Raw genomic sequence first — 13,196 nt, 5'->3', positions numbered from 1 at the left:
TTTGGTCTATGGTCGGGACAGCAGAAAATTGCACGCATGCGATTGTTCTCAAGTAGCGGTATACTAACTTAGCCGCGGTCATTATCGGTTGCTCAACGCCCTTTTATCGAAACTAGAGCGTTTTGTTGCGGTGCTACCGAGCCCCGATCGAAACACGAGTAAAAGTCCTGAGAACGGTCCTTCGTGAAATCCGTCAATTATCAATAAGTTCCCCTAATGGTAGCGAAGAATTTTGTTCTACTTTCCTACATTCCACTATGAAAAGATGAAGGAAATAAACACGCTCAACGCTGACGAAAGTTATTCGATGCTTTATTCGAATAAAAGATAAAGCTACGGATGAAAAATTTATTTGACGCTACGGATTAAACTCTCCTCGAATAAGAAAATTATCTTAATTTATTTATTCGTTGCTCTTCGAATAAGGACAACTTGGGTTATTCGAGCCTTGAATAACGAATAATTTTTTTTATCCTTTGTTCGTTATTTGAAAATTGAAATTATGGCATTTCTTTGTCTAGGTCTTTTTGACCTAAAGAAGAATGCAGAATATGTAACTCTTGTGTCTATAAGTAAAAGAGGACTACCAAGGCTGGATAGTCCGGAATAGGATATTTATCAGAGTGAATACGTATTCAAGCAAAAGAACCCTGTTTTTCTTCGCAACTTGCTCAATGTTACCTTAAGCTATAATTATATTAATGTTCCTATTTGAAGATAATGTTTCCGAAACAATTACTAGGCAATTAGAAAGGTTAGGATTTCAGTGAGAAACAAAGGACTATCTAGAATCTAGAATAGATCAAACGATTGCCCTTTCTTTTCGATCATACTATCCATGGGGGTTCTCTGTCGAACGATGACAGGGTTCTCAAGTGTACTGATTAGTTGATAGTGATAATTCAGGAACGAATTCTGATGGCGTGGGTGCTCTAGATTGCACGAGCTGATGGTGACCCAACTCAGTTGTCCTGGAGGCAAAATAGTTGCAAAATTGTTTCACCTATTCGTGTGTACCTGGTGATGCAAGAACGCGGTGCAAATTCCGAATTAACATTAAAAAAATTGCAGTACCTATGTCCAACAGTAATATTGCTGTTGTAAGATTGTAACTTAACTCACTTAGCTTTAATATATTTTGAGTGACCTAATATGGTTGTCCCAGAGGCGAATACATATGTACCCAGTTGCAATGTAGTTCCACTTGCTCCTATACCGTCCAACGCAAGATCGTAGGACGTGGTGCAAAATCAGGAAAAATTATAACCCCTTCAGCAGTTGCTTGACTCATTTTACTTCAATGTTTCTAACGATATTAGAATTTGAGGCGAAAACTATATAATTTCACTGACTTAAAATTGCTTCCGAATAGAGGTTAGGAGTCTTCGGGATACAACTAGATTTTTTTAGTAAACTCGTTTCGATGTATTCATACTTTTGCGTAACCCAACAATCCCTAGCTCCAAAAAATTCCTTCTTCACATAAAATATTACTGTTTAATTATAATATTCTAAGACAGATAAGATGATTAATTTCAAACTATTTTTCCGAGGTTCCTTCAACTCCATAAATTTTGTGTGAACAATTTCGAACTTAATATCATTTTAAAAACAATTACATTTTACGTCCCCCTTCTTTCCAGAACACGTCCAATGGTCTCGCAACCCACATCAATATTTATCGCTTAATCTCGCGTATTTTTGCCCACCGTCTCTGTCTCCGGGTGTTTTGTAACGATCGATACCCTTTATTAGGTCCAGTCTCGATCCATTGTTCCCGTCAGACAGTTTTCATCGGATCAAGATCGGGACCGCGTTTCGTGGCCACCTTGGAAATTTATGTTTAGCGGCGGAATGCCTGGCGCGTTCCACAGCCGTCCGTTTTGCGCTTTATTCCGCCGCGATGAAGGCCAATTAGAATACCTTCGTATCGTTAATCATGTGGTCGTCAGGGGGTTCAAGGTAGCGCCTCCCGGGTGTAATCGTGGGTGTGGTGAGCGCGATTTCAAAATTCAATTGTCCAGTCCGCGTACGATACCGCGGCACCTTATGTAAACGCTTGCTTTCTCTATAAACCTTGCGGACCGACGTGTCGCCCGCGTACGAGACAGAAAAATCACGAACATTGCTTTTGCCCGCATTTTAGCGGCGATTTATGTCTCGCGCGTTTTATCACGCCGAGGTCCCTTTTGCTGCCCTCTCGTGGCCGCCATATTGATTTGGGTACCAATTTATTTCACGTTTCATGTCTCTCCCCCCCCCTTTTTTTACAGCCGCGATTAATGCTCTGTGCGATGTTTTTATGTAATCAGTGGAATCGAGAATTTCATTAGCTGAAACGCGTTCTTGTAACTGGAGTAGAATTATTGCCTTTTTCGTAATTCGAGATTAACTCACTGGAACGAGGAGGGCCTTAATTGGGGTCCGTTTTGTGGTAGTGAAGTGTGATGCTCTGACGATTTGAGTAGTTCACTCGCAGTAGGTATAGATATGTTTGATTTTGGGTATGGGCCTCTTTTGTGCCCCAAGTAGACGGGTTTGACAAATTGCGCCCTTTATTCTTATAGTACATTTATTTGAGCCCTTTGATGACCTTACTCTGAATTTTTATTTATAGTATAACTTGTGACATTTAATTTAAAACTTTATTTTAAGAAATGCCAACAATGAAAAGGCCATTTTGCACCCTTTGTCAACTTCACGCCCTAGGCAGCTGCCTAATTTTGAGAAATTGTAAATGTGAAAAGTCAGCAGATATTTTTGCCGTCAACGAATTTCGAAATAAATACGTGGTGGGTCAAAACAAAATTCATATTTAATTCTAAGGTATCATATATCCCTTAATAGACCAATTTCTGCACAGTTCTGTATGAAATCTCCCATAAATTATATTCAAGCAAACGACCATAAGCCTCTCACCCCTGAGAACTTCGCAATTAAACGACGCGTAAGTAATCTCAGCCATCTGTCGCACAGTTGCGAATGTCTTAGCATTCTTCTATCTTTTTGCTAATAAGTGCCCAGTTTTGCCGCGCATTTTGTAAGAAACATTACTCGGAATTACGTGTTTAATCACGACAAAGCGTTCCCCGCGTAGATACGCGATCTTTCAATTAGCCGCCAGTGGAAAGAGGAATTACGGACGATCTGCTTGCCAGATGTCGGAGGTGGAGAGAAATAAAGGTTCTCGGTAGATCGAAAGGACAGGTTACGTAATATGCATCGAGCGCAAAAAGTCATGGTTTCTCGGGACTTTCGCGTCGGGCACACGCCAAAATGTTTCCTTTTTATTCTTTATTCCTCATCCTTCAACGACTTCGCGCGTCGTATCTCGGTGCCAGTGATTTTCAACGGGTGTTCTGCCGCTGCGGGGATTCCGTTATCCTCGGATCATCGAGGAACGTCGTGGAATGCCGAAGTGGCGCCGAAAATGGCACCGCGAGTGCGATCCCTGACGTAATTCTGGGTCTTGATTGGCACAGTTGAATTCGAACGAAGAGTCCTCACGTGTAACAAGCATAGATACTTATTTGCTTTCACTGGTGTACTCTGGACAATCCCCAGACTTCATGCGTCATGGATAGGAAATTAGTCCCTTCTCATAAAATTCTGACGATTTTATAATTTTCCATCTTTCAAACTTCAAAAGCATATCCAACAAATCCATTGATTAATCGAAATATTCCTCCTCTAAAGCATCCTCTCCATTCATTACCCAACCATTACCTATAAGTAACATAACTGAAGGGTCCTTGTGGAATACACTGTAAGTGGCAAAATAAAAAAAAATGATCTGAAAGTGTTCTACACGCCAATGGTAATATTAACTATACCTAAATAGTTACGGCAACAAACAGCAGGTGTGTAAACAAATATTGTAAGGGAGTTGGGGATTAGTGTGGGGGATTTTGTTGTTAACAGATGAATAATAACAATAATAATAATTTAATTCCTGATTCCCTAATTTCTCCAAAACTGCTTTACTGTTAAGTTTTCGCCATGCTATAAATAGGCCTGCTCAGTCGGGAGTCGAAGACCTCCTTAGGTTCTGGGACCCGGGTCAGAACCGAGCGCTCTGGTTAGCAACATTATAGTTTCACGCTCGGTTGTTACCCGGGTTCCAGAACCTAAGGAGGTCTTTGGCTCTCGATTGAGCAGGCCTGGTATAGAATTTTATTTTTGGCACTTATAACTATAACCTCCAAAATCAGACACAATCTTCCCCAAAGTCATGTTATTACCAAGCAATCTGAAAATCAGTTCACATGGCACTTCCTAGATCCCATCTCGCCTAAGCACTATTTAATTTACCCCATTTCGACAGCCCATTACCCGGGCCGGATTGAGATCTTTAGAGGCCCTAAGCACTTAAAATATTTCGAGGCCCTCTTGTACAGGGTGACCACTTCAACGCAATGTACCATATCTTAGGCATTTCCGATGATTTGACTAGAAAGTGTTTCTACCAAAAGTTATATTTCAAAATTCAGAAACTATCTATGATGCCCTCCTTTCTCCTGATGCCCTAAGTACCTGCTTAGTTTGCATATTGATTAATCCAGCACTGCACATGACGCAAAGGACGTCGTCGAAGCTGATCCTAAATAGAGCCGTTTACCCTTCCTTTCATCCTATACGTATAGCTACAGGGGACGGTCTGCCTCGCCACAGAGAATTAATCTGTCCGAGCGCGATGATCGCAAGATCGACGGTCGATCTCGACACGCTTGCAAAACAGGCCCCAGATCTACCGGGATCTAAGAAACGGAGGCGAGAATCCGAGCGGTACGTGGCGCGTTAAGCGCGAGTGGGAGGGCTTACGACAGCCGCGTATATCCGCGTGGCACTTAGCCGGCATTTGTCGCTCTGTCTGCTAGAACGATAAAAGGAAATGGCCTCCGGTGGGCCCCGCGCGTACTTACGTATACATATCTGTACAATCACTCTTGAAAGCTTGGTTCACTTAGATATGCTAATACGATTAGAAAAGAGCTAGGGACACTCGCGGGAGTTTTCTTTCGGGGCCTGGGCGGTAAATTGCTCGCTGATACCGAGCCACACGTGCGCCGCTCTCCTTTGCACGCAATCGTTTCGCATTTGTCGAAATTATTTATCAGTCCCAGCGGTGCCTGCGGATCACCGTTTCTTGGAGGGAGTTCCGAGCAATTGATGCGCAAAATTTAATCGTTTTATGGCATCACTTTTTATTAACTTTAGCGGGGTGAATGGATCAATTATTGAACGTGTAAGACGAATGAATGTATTTTGTTGTAACGCAGGGATACTCGCTGTAGATGTGTGGATTATTGGGTGTAGTTCAAATATGGAAGCATTACAAATTTGGAAATCATGATCTGGGGAAATTCAATTTTGGGGGTTTGGGAATAGTAGAGTTGACTTTATTAAGATTAACTATATAATACTTATTAGTAATGCTTTAACCTTTTGCTCAGTATATTTATGTAAGAATGTGCAATTTTTGTCAAAAAATAAAAATTGTCTTATAGGTTTGTTTTTGATTAGAGAATCCCTTCACAGTTTCGTGATGCTTCAATTTCCAAATCCTGTCTTAAAAAATAATATTTCTGTCATAGTTTGATCCTGAGCGTCCCGGAGGGGGGTGCAAGAGGGGGCAGTTGACCTCCCCCTCTGGCTTTTGAGAAAAAATCGCTTATTTTTCAAAACTGATCCTTATTAAGTTCACACTAAAAAAAGGGGAATATTAAATTTCGGTTTTAAATTTTTAATTAAATTGACACTAAAAAATGGGTTAAAAAATGCATGAGGGGTACATTTTTCTTTACCATCATCTCAAAATTGCCCCCCTGTTTAAAATTATCGTCACTCTTTAAGCCACAAGGAGGATAGTGTGCATTGCTAACGAGTTCGCTCGTGTGTTCGACAAAAAGCTTCTAATTTCCGCGTAGCCGTTGATGCAACAGCTTGATCAGAGAGCAGCCAGCGACATTTACCCGGTTTTTCTCCATCCAAGTGTTTTAAAGTTCAACTGCTTTAGACTGTTCCGCCATCGAGAATAAATTGCATTTTAACCGCATGGGATGCTAATTAACTCCTCAATTTTACGCGTTTTCAGTCGTTCTCCATGTTGCCAAGCTAACGACTGTTGCTGCAGAAAGCGTTGCACTCGCCATCGGGGACGCCGTTACTGTTTCATCTGTGGTTAATTCATTGCACGTATTTAATGTTACCTCCTAACAAAATTGCAAGACATTTCAATGGCGAAACATAAAGGCACACATCATGGGCGTAACGAAGGTGGGCACGGGTGGGTACTTCCCCCCCATTGACAGTAGAAAAAAAAATTAGTCGTTCGTCCAAAATTAAATCAATTTATTACAAGATAGAAATAAATTAATTTCGGAAGTAATTTCGCATTGCCACGCACATAAATTCAAAATTCAGTTTCTCTATTTATTGCCCCTCCCTGAATTAAATTCTAGCTACGCCCCTGGTGCACATTGTTGCACTGGTAAATTTCTAAAAAAATGTCTACAGCGCTTCACCCAATCACAATAAAGAACAGTCTCGTATCTTTTCCAAACAACGCCATCTACATCCTAAAGTGGGTACTTCTGTCCCTTAAGGCCTTCTCACACGGGACATTTTTCTGACTCGTAACTGGTCTTCCCAATATATTCACTCGATAGAGGCCGCATATTTTTCAAAAAGCTAGATAAAATGGAGCATGAATAAACGTATCCAAAATGCCACATGCTAGTTACGAAATGTCTCGTGTGAAAAAGCCCTTAGGTCACCAGACCCAACGAAAACCCCATCAGGGCCCTATCAGAACGAAATTTTCTGTTTACGATTAATTCGTCAGAACATAGACAGGCGGGCTTCATGGCTGGCAAAATTTCAATCCCGTCGACGATTGATTAATGATTGTCAACCGTGGCCGGTGAAAGTGTTATCATCTCACAATGCCACGTAACAGGGTGGCATTGTCAGCGCGGCTATCTACGTGCTACCAGAACTGACTGGCACAACAATACGAGGCTAGCCATAGTCCCTGCATAACATTAACACCGGTCTGTCGTAACTTTATTATTGGCCACTGCCAACCGTGCCCGCAACTATACCGAGGCATAGAAAACCGTTCATAATTGCCGGTGCCATTTGCAATTTCCGTCTAAATCCTTGCACTATGGGGATAGGGGACGGCGAGGAATTAATTTCTGTACGTTTTACGGGGGAGATCGTAACGGGCCAACGGTGATTTTCTACTTTTGTAATTTACGAGAAAATGCCGCGTCCAACGACAACCTTAAGTTTTATGCGCGAAGAAGTGGGCGTGGAAAATTCACCGGAATTTTTGTAAAAGACGTATGCGAGCGTAGAAAATTGAGGTTATGATAGAAGGTAGGATTTGCCAATGGCGGACCGGCCGGGGTGTCAGCTTGCCCGATGAATAGGGCCCCTCATGAAGTGGGTCACCTTAAATGTCAAACAATATGTTAAAAATGTTAATAACCTTTTATCAGCTTGAAAATATAAAAGAAATTCTAATATTATTACTGTATACAGCCAAATTCTTGCACATTACCATTTTAATAAAATCATTTTTGGAGGATACTTTATATTTAAGAATGTAATAAATAATTCTGATTCGATTTCCACTGTAATTACTGAAAAATGTACGTTTATTTCACAGAAATTTTAATTTCACCTTTTTGTCACTTATGTATTTTTTTTGAAAATTTTATTTATTATAAAAATTAAACGATAGCCTTATAGGGTTGTGGGCCCCCTTTGTTTCCTAGCAAACAATATTTTCAGACCCAGTCCGCCACTGGGTGTTACAATGGTAATAAGGTAAAGCTACAATCCCGCGTATTAAGTTAAGGAGTATCATTCTGAAAAAAGCTACAAATGATAAATAACATGAGATATTTGGTGTGTGGGATGGGTCCGGATGGACTTTGTATCCACCATGCGAGGATTAATATGCTGGCTACTAATTGTAAGTAAGGTCAGTAGGGTATAAACGTCACGCATACGTGACATCAGCTATGTGGCATTCTACTTTGAGAAAACAAACATGGTCCACTGATTTTTAAATTCTTCAAGTCAAGCAACCTAAGGGAGATTCAGAACAGCCCTTCACATTCCTCGCGTACCTAATTAAAAATACACACAGTACTGATTGTGAGTAAAATTCCTGAAAATAAAGCATGATCTGTGGCAGGCGGTAGTGAACATGTTAAATTCTAGTAGCAATTAATGGATACTCTCCCTCTCCAACACATTCTTCAACTTTTCGACTGTGGGACATTCAGAACATCTTTCTACCACATGCTTCTTGTACTTGAACTTGAAAATGAACCCACTAGTGACGGGTTTAACAGGGCGGCTGATGAGCAGTTGCCGCCTGGGCCCCTGCCCAGAAGGCCCCACAGGGCCCAATCTAAAAAAAATTATGATTATGTGTAGATATTCGAACACGATATTTTTTTTCGTATTGCTATACTTAGCCCGTTTTTAGTAAACTACCTGTTCATTTTCCCGAAAAAGTGGGCCCCTCGGAACGTTTGCCACCTGGGCCTTGTTTCTTAAATCCGCCAGTGGTACTGTGTAAGACTACTGAAAACTGTGGTAGGTGGTATTTTTAATGGCGATTATCCCTTTGACAGTTTTTCCCGTGCGAGGCACAGATGCAATAAAATAAAAAACATTTTAACATTTTTATCATAAACGGAAATATTTTAGAACATAAGAGAAATATACATTTTTGAACCGGAACTTGAAATTTTATTAAACTGTCAAGGGGTTAATGGAAAACCCCATTTTGTCCTCCTTATCTCCCCCCTCCACCCCTCGTTCGTTAGGGGAGGGGGGAGCAACAGTGTAATTGCTCGAAAATTAAACGTATCTTTGGAAATTTATTAAAAGCAAACTACTTAATGAATCTTTTCGAAACTTTCAGGACTTTCTATTGGGTATTTAAGTTACACGAATTTATTTTTTCTTCAAATTTATTTAAAACAGATTTGCAAGCTGTACAGGGCCAATAACTTTGCAAAAAATCTGGTTGACACTTTTCTAACGAAACGGTGCTTCTAAAATCAAGAAACCAAAATGTTTTAGAAACTACATTTTTTTATGGGTCCTTTCCTTCTACTTTTTTTCGGAGGTTAATTCACTAGAACCAGATTTCACAATTTTTCCCACAGGATCGCCATTTTGTAATTTTTCAAAATTTTCAAAATCGAACCCGTGCCAGGATAAATTTCAAAAAGATATTCAAGTAACTTAAATACCCAATGAAAAGTGCTGAAAGTTTCGGAAACACTCAGTGAGTAGTTTGTTTTTAATAAATTCCCAAAGATGTCTCCCATCACACATCATTTCATTTTTTTTCCTCACAAAATTGAACAGCAGGGCAAGAGTCCTGCCGCAAGACACCTCGTCATTTAAAGCCGCCAAGAAACGGTAAAGGGCGAGATACCTCGTCCCTCGAGGGGAACGCGTCAAGACGAATGGCAATCCTGTCGCGCCACGGTTCGTCAGGTCGGGCGACCCGCAAAAGAGTCATATACTAATAACTGGAGCAAAGCTTGTTGTGTAAGCCAGTGGGTGGCCGCCTTTCTCTGCCGTCGCCAGGTTTAATACGCTCGTTGTATGCGAGAACACCGATTCCCGCAGCCACCAGGATCGGATTCTTTTTACGCGCCGACATTATATCGTCAGGCGTGGTCCAGATCTGGCTGTGCCTGTTCATCGTACGGGTTAAATTTACGGCATCTTTCTCCTATCTGTCCACCTTCTATTATAATATTCCCTTCCTTTGGAAATTCGTTCTCTGTCCTCTATCCTCGCCTTTAAACGTGCCGCCCGCTCTTTATTCTCGTCCACTTTTCTTAACTTCCCTTGTCTTTCGGTTCTCTCTCTCTCTCTTCTATTATCTCGCTAGCTTCATTTCTGCTAGATAATGTTTTGGGGTAGGTTGCAAAACAGCAGGTGTGCTGAATCTCGCCCATTTGTCACTTAATTATTAAAAATAAATAATTTTAATTATTATTATTTTAATTATTTTTCTTCATTATTATTAAATATTTTTTTATAAATTTTATGTAATTTTGTGGTGAATAAATACGAATTATTATTATTATTATTATTATTATTATTATTATTATTAATATTATTAATATTAATATTATTATTATTATTATTAATATTATTATTATTATTATTATTATTATTATTATTAATATTATTATTATTATTATTATTATCATTATTATTATTATTATTATTATTATTATTATTATAGTCATAGATTGGCTTCGTGTAATAATTAGAACGGCAACAGGAGAGCCGGGATATTTTAATTACACGCCACTGTCTTAATTGCGCTTGATCACGGTGTCAGGATACAGAGGAATAGAGTTCGCTACGAAAGTCGATATCGTCATAGAGAGATACGAGTACTACGCGTTGGACATGGAGCCAAAGCATCTCATTCAGAATCCTTGTGCATTTACCTAAAATGGATTTGCTTTGAACTTTGTACAATAACACTTTTAGTGGCGCAAGGGTTGGAAAGATGGCTATTTATGTCGGCCAGACCCCTCCAAGTGATCGCCTCTGCTAAGAAAGTTTTGGAAAAAAAACGTAGGAATTCCTTGCTTAGTTTGTTTTTAAAGCACGCGTTCGGGGACTCGCGAGTAATACTTTCGATGTTTTGCGGAAAGTATCGTTGCGAAGCATGCAAAAACCGTGCGCAAGATGTGAATCCCTCGGCGTGGAAACGCGCCGATGCCATTTAAGGTCACCCTCCGGTCGAAACGCTTGAAAAGAAACTGAGAAATATGCAGTGAAAAAGCTTTTTCCACGCCATTACCTACTACATGTTTGAAGGACAAATTAAAAATTATTGTTTGAATATTATCAATTTTTGCATTAGATATGCAGCATTCACCGTACCACTGTAGAAATTAGAGCTTTTGGCGGGTGCCAGCAGAACTCGTGACAGGATCGTCCGAAATAAAAAAACTAAAAATATTCTTAAAATTGGCGTATGTGAATTGTTATCACCTTATCCGTCTTCATTGCAAACAATCCGATGATTTCTACGGATAAATCTGGCCATAAAAAAAATGAGTTTATTCAAAATTGCTCTGCGTGGATTACTCACTTATGAGCCTATTAAAATGTAAACACCTTAAAGCAAATCCGTTTTGAGTGGTTTGACAGAGACTTTGAGTAGGGTATCCTTTGTTCGGATACAAATTTCGATAGATGAATTTAAAGAAAATTAATTTATTATTCGTTAAATAAAAATGAGCAGGGTGACTCAAACACTTTCAAGTGAAATATGAAGATTGATTTTTTTTTTTATTTAAATCTTTAATTAAGGAAAATAATTATAACGGGGGAAGGACGACGTTGCCTACGTTGGCTTGGCCATTTATGTTAAAAAGATCGAAAGATGTTTGAAAAAACTTTTCGAATATTAGAGATAAAACTTTCTTTTAGGCAGTTCGAAAGTTGTTCGACTCATTCGAAAGAATTGGCTGAGTTCTTTAGAAACTAGAGTGATCTGTAAGCAGCGGATGAGTGTTGATTATTCTTAGATCGATGGGGAGCTTGTAAATCAAGATTAATTTTAAGTTTCCTTGCACTTTATTCTTCCTGCGATCTTTTCGTCTGCGATAAAATTTTCACCGCATGCGCAGATCAATTGCTGCTCCGTTGCTGAATAATTATGTGTAGTAGAATTCGATTTCTATTTCTGCAAACCTTTCACTTTCTTGATTGAGAATTAATAAAACTCATTATCCCGCGATGATTAATGTTGCCGTAATTAAAACTAAACGCTACAAGTATTCCTTCCTTTGACCTTTCGGGAGTATTCCTCGAAATAAAAATTATAGGCCCCAGGCTGTCGCGTGCCCACTTCTAGCAGGGTACAAGAAACATTTTCATTAATAAGTGACGAACACTCATTGCGAGCTCAGGTTTATTGAAAGAAGTGAAGTTTGTCATTGCAGGAAGAACTCTCCGCCTGTGACGCATTAAGCCACGTACCCACAATTTTGAGTATGGTGATAAAAAAAAATTATAAAGCTTCATGAAGTGTAATACAGATGGCGCAAAAGTCATCATCCGATGTTTTTAGTCGACAACTTTGTTTTAAACGAAACAACGTGGCGTTTTCTTTTTGTGGTACAATTTATTAAGACTTATAATTTTTATGACATCACAGTTCCGAAGATAATATCCAACAAATCACCGGCATCCGAATTGATGCAAATTTAAGCTCTTTTATGGCAACCTTTAATTGTTATAAAGCCTGTAGGTTATTCGCGTACACCAATGCCTTCAAACAGCCCCAAAGAAGGAAGTCTGGGGCGGTTAAATCGGGGGATATGTCTGGCCATAACGGATCACCAAAACGGGAGATTAATTTGCTCGGAAAACTGTCGACATAATTTTTCCGCGTTCTTGAAGTTTGCACGTTCTCGAAGAATTGTGAATTAAAATTTCAAAAAATCACTGAAATCTATCCGAAATTAAAAGAATTAGGAGCTCTTAACATCGGATGATGACTTCCGCGCCACCCGTTACATGTTGCGAATAACAGCAAACTATTTCAAATTGTACACGTGGGAACGCGGCTTTACATAGCTTTCCTATTATGAATAAATAATTTCCCCGGTTGTTATGAGTAAATAATTTCCCAGAATGAAAAGTCCAGGAAGAGGAATTGAGTTGTTTCTACGACATTTTAAGGATTAAGCCGCGCCCCCACGTGCGTAACTTATGCGACAAAATATTCTCGAAGAACTTGAAAATGCTCGATGTCCAGACACAACGTGCACCAGAACGGTGTCCCAAGTTTGTTCCGTGATTTAAATTGCACACGTGGGATGGTTGCTTAAGTCTTCCAAGTTAAGGCGAAATTGATTCGGAGCGCCTACGCGTCCCTGGGGGTCAGTATCGCGAACCGAACGATTCCCTTTCGGTGGAAAATAATCCATGCGCGACTCTTTGTCACGCATCGGACAGAATTGACGGAAAGTTCGACTGGTTTCGCTGGCAGAACTGAATTCGAACGGCGAAACAAGAGGTAACGAGTGAATTGTCGCGAAGGCCATCCAGCTCACTTTTCCCTCGCACTTTTCTCAGCCGATTCTTGGCTCTCGTTGCAGCACTCTCTTTCTCTCCACCTT

General features: G+C 39.9%; 1 protein-coding gene across 2 annotated transcripts in view; it reads left to right on the top strand.

Moving 5' to 3' along the window:
• Window positions 1–13,196, top strand: part of LOC143376949 (uncharacterized) — a 111,005-nt gene that overhangs the window by 6,248 nt on the left and 91,561 nt on the right. The gene's annotated exons all lie outside the window — the stretch shown is intronic.

The sequence above is a fragment of the Andrena cerasifolii genome, chromosome 15 (genome assembly GCF_050908995.1).
Source record: "Andrena cerasifolii isolate SP2316 chromosome 15, iyAndCera1_principal, whole genome shotgun sequence".
Lineage (NCBI taxonomy): Eukaryota > Metazoa > Arthropoda > Insecta > Hymenoptera > Andrenidae > Andrena > Andrena cerasifolii.
The sequence above is the reverse complement of the archived record's forward strand: the minus strand, read 5'-3'. Positions and strand labels throughout refer to the sequence as shown.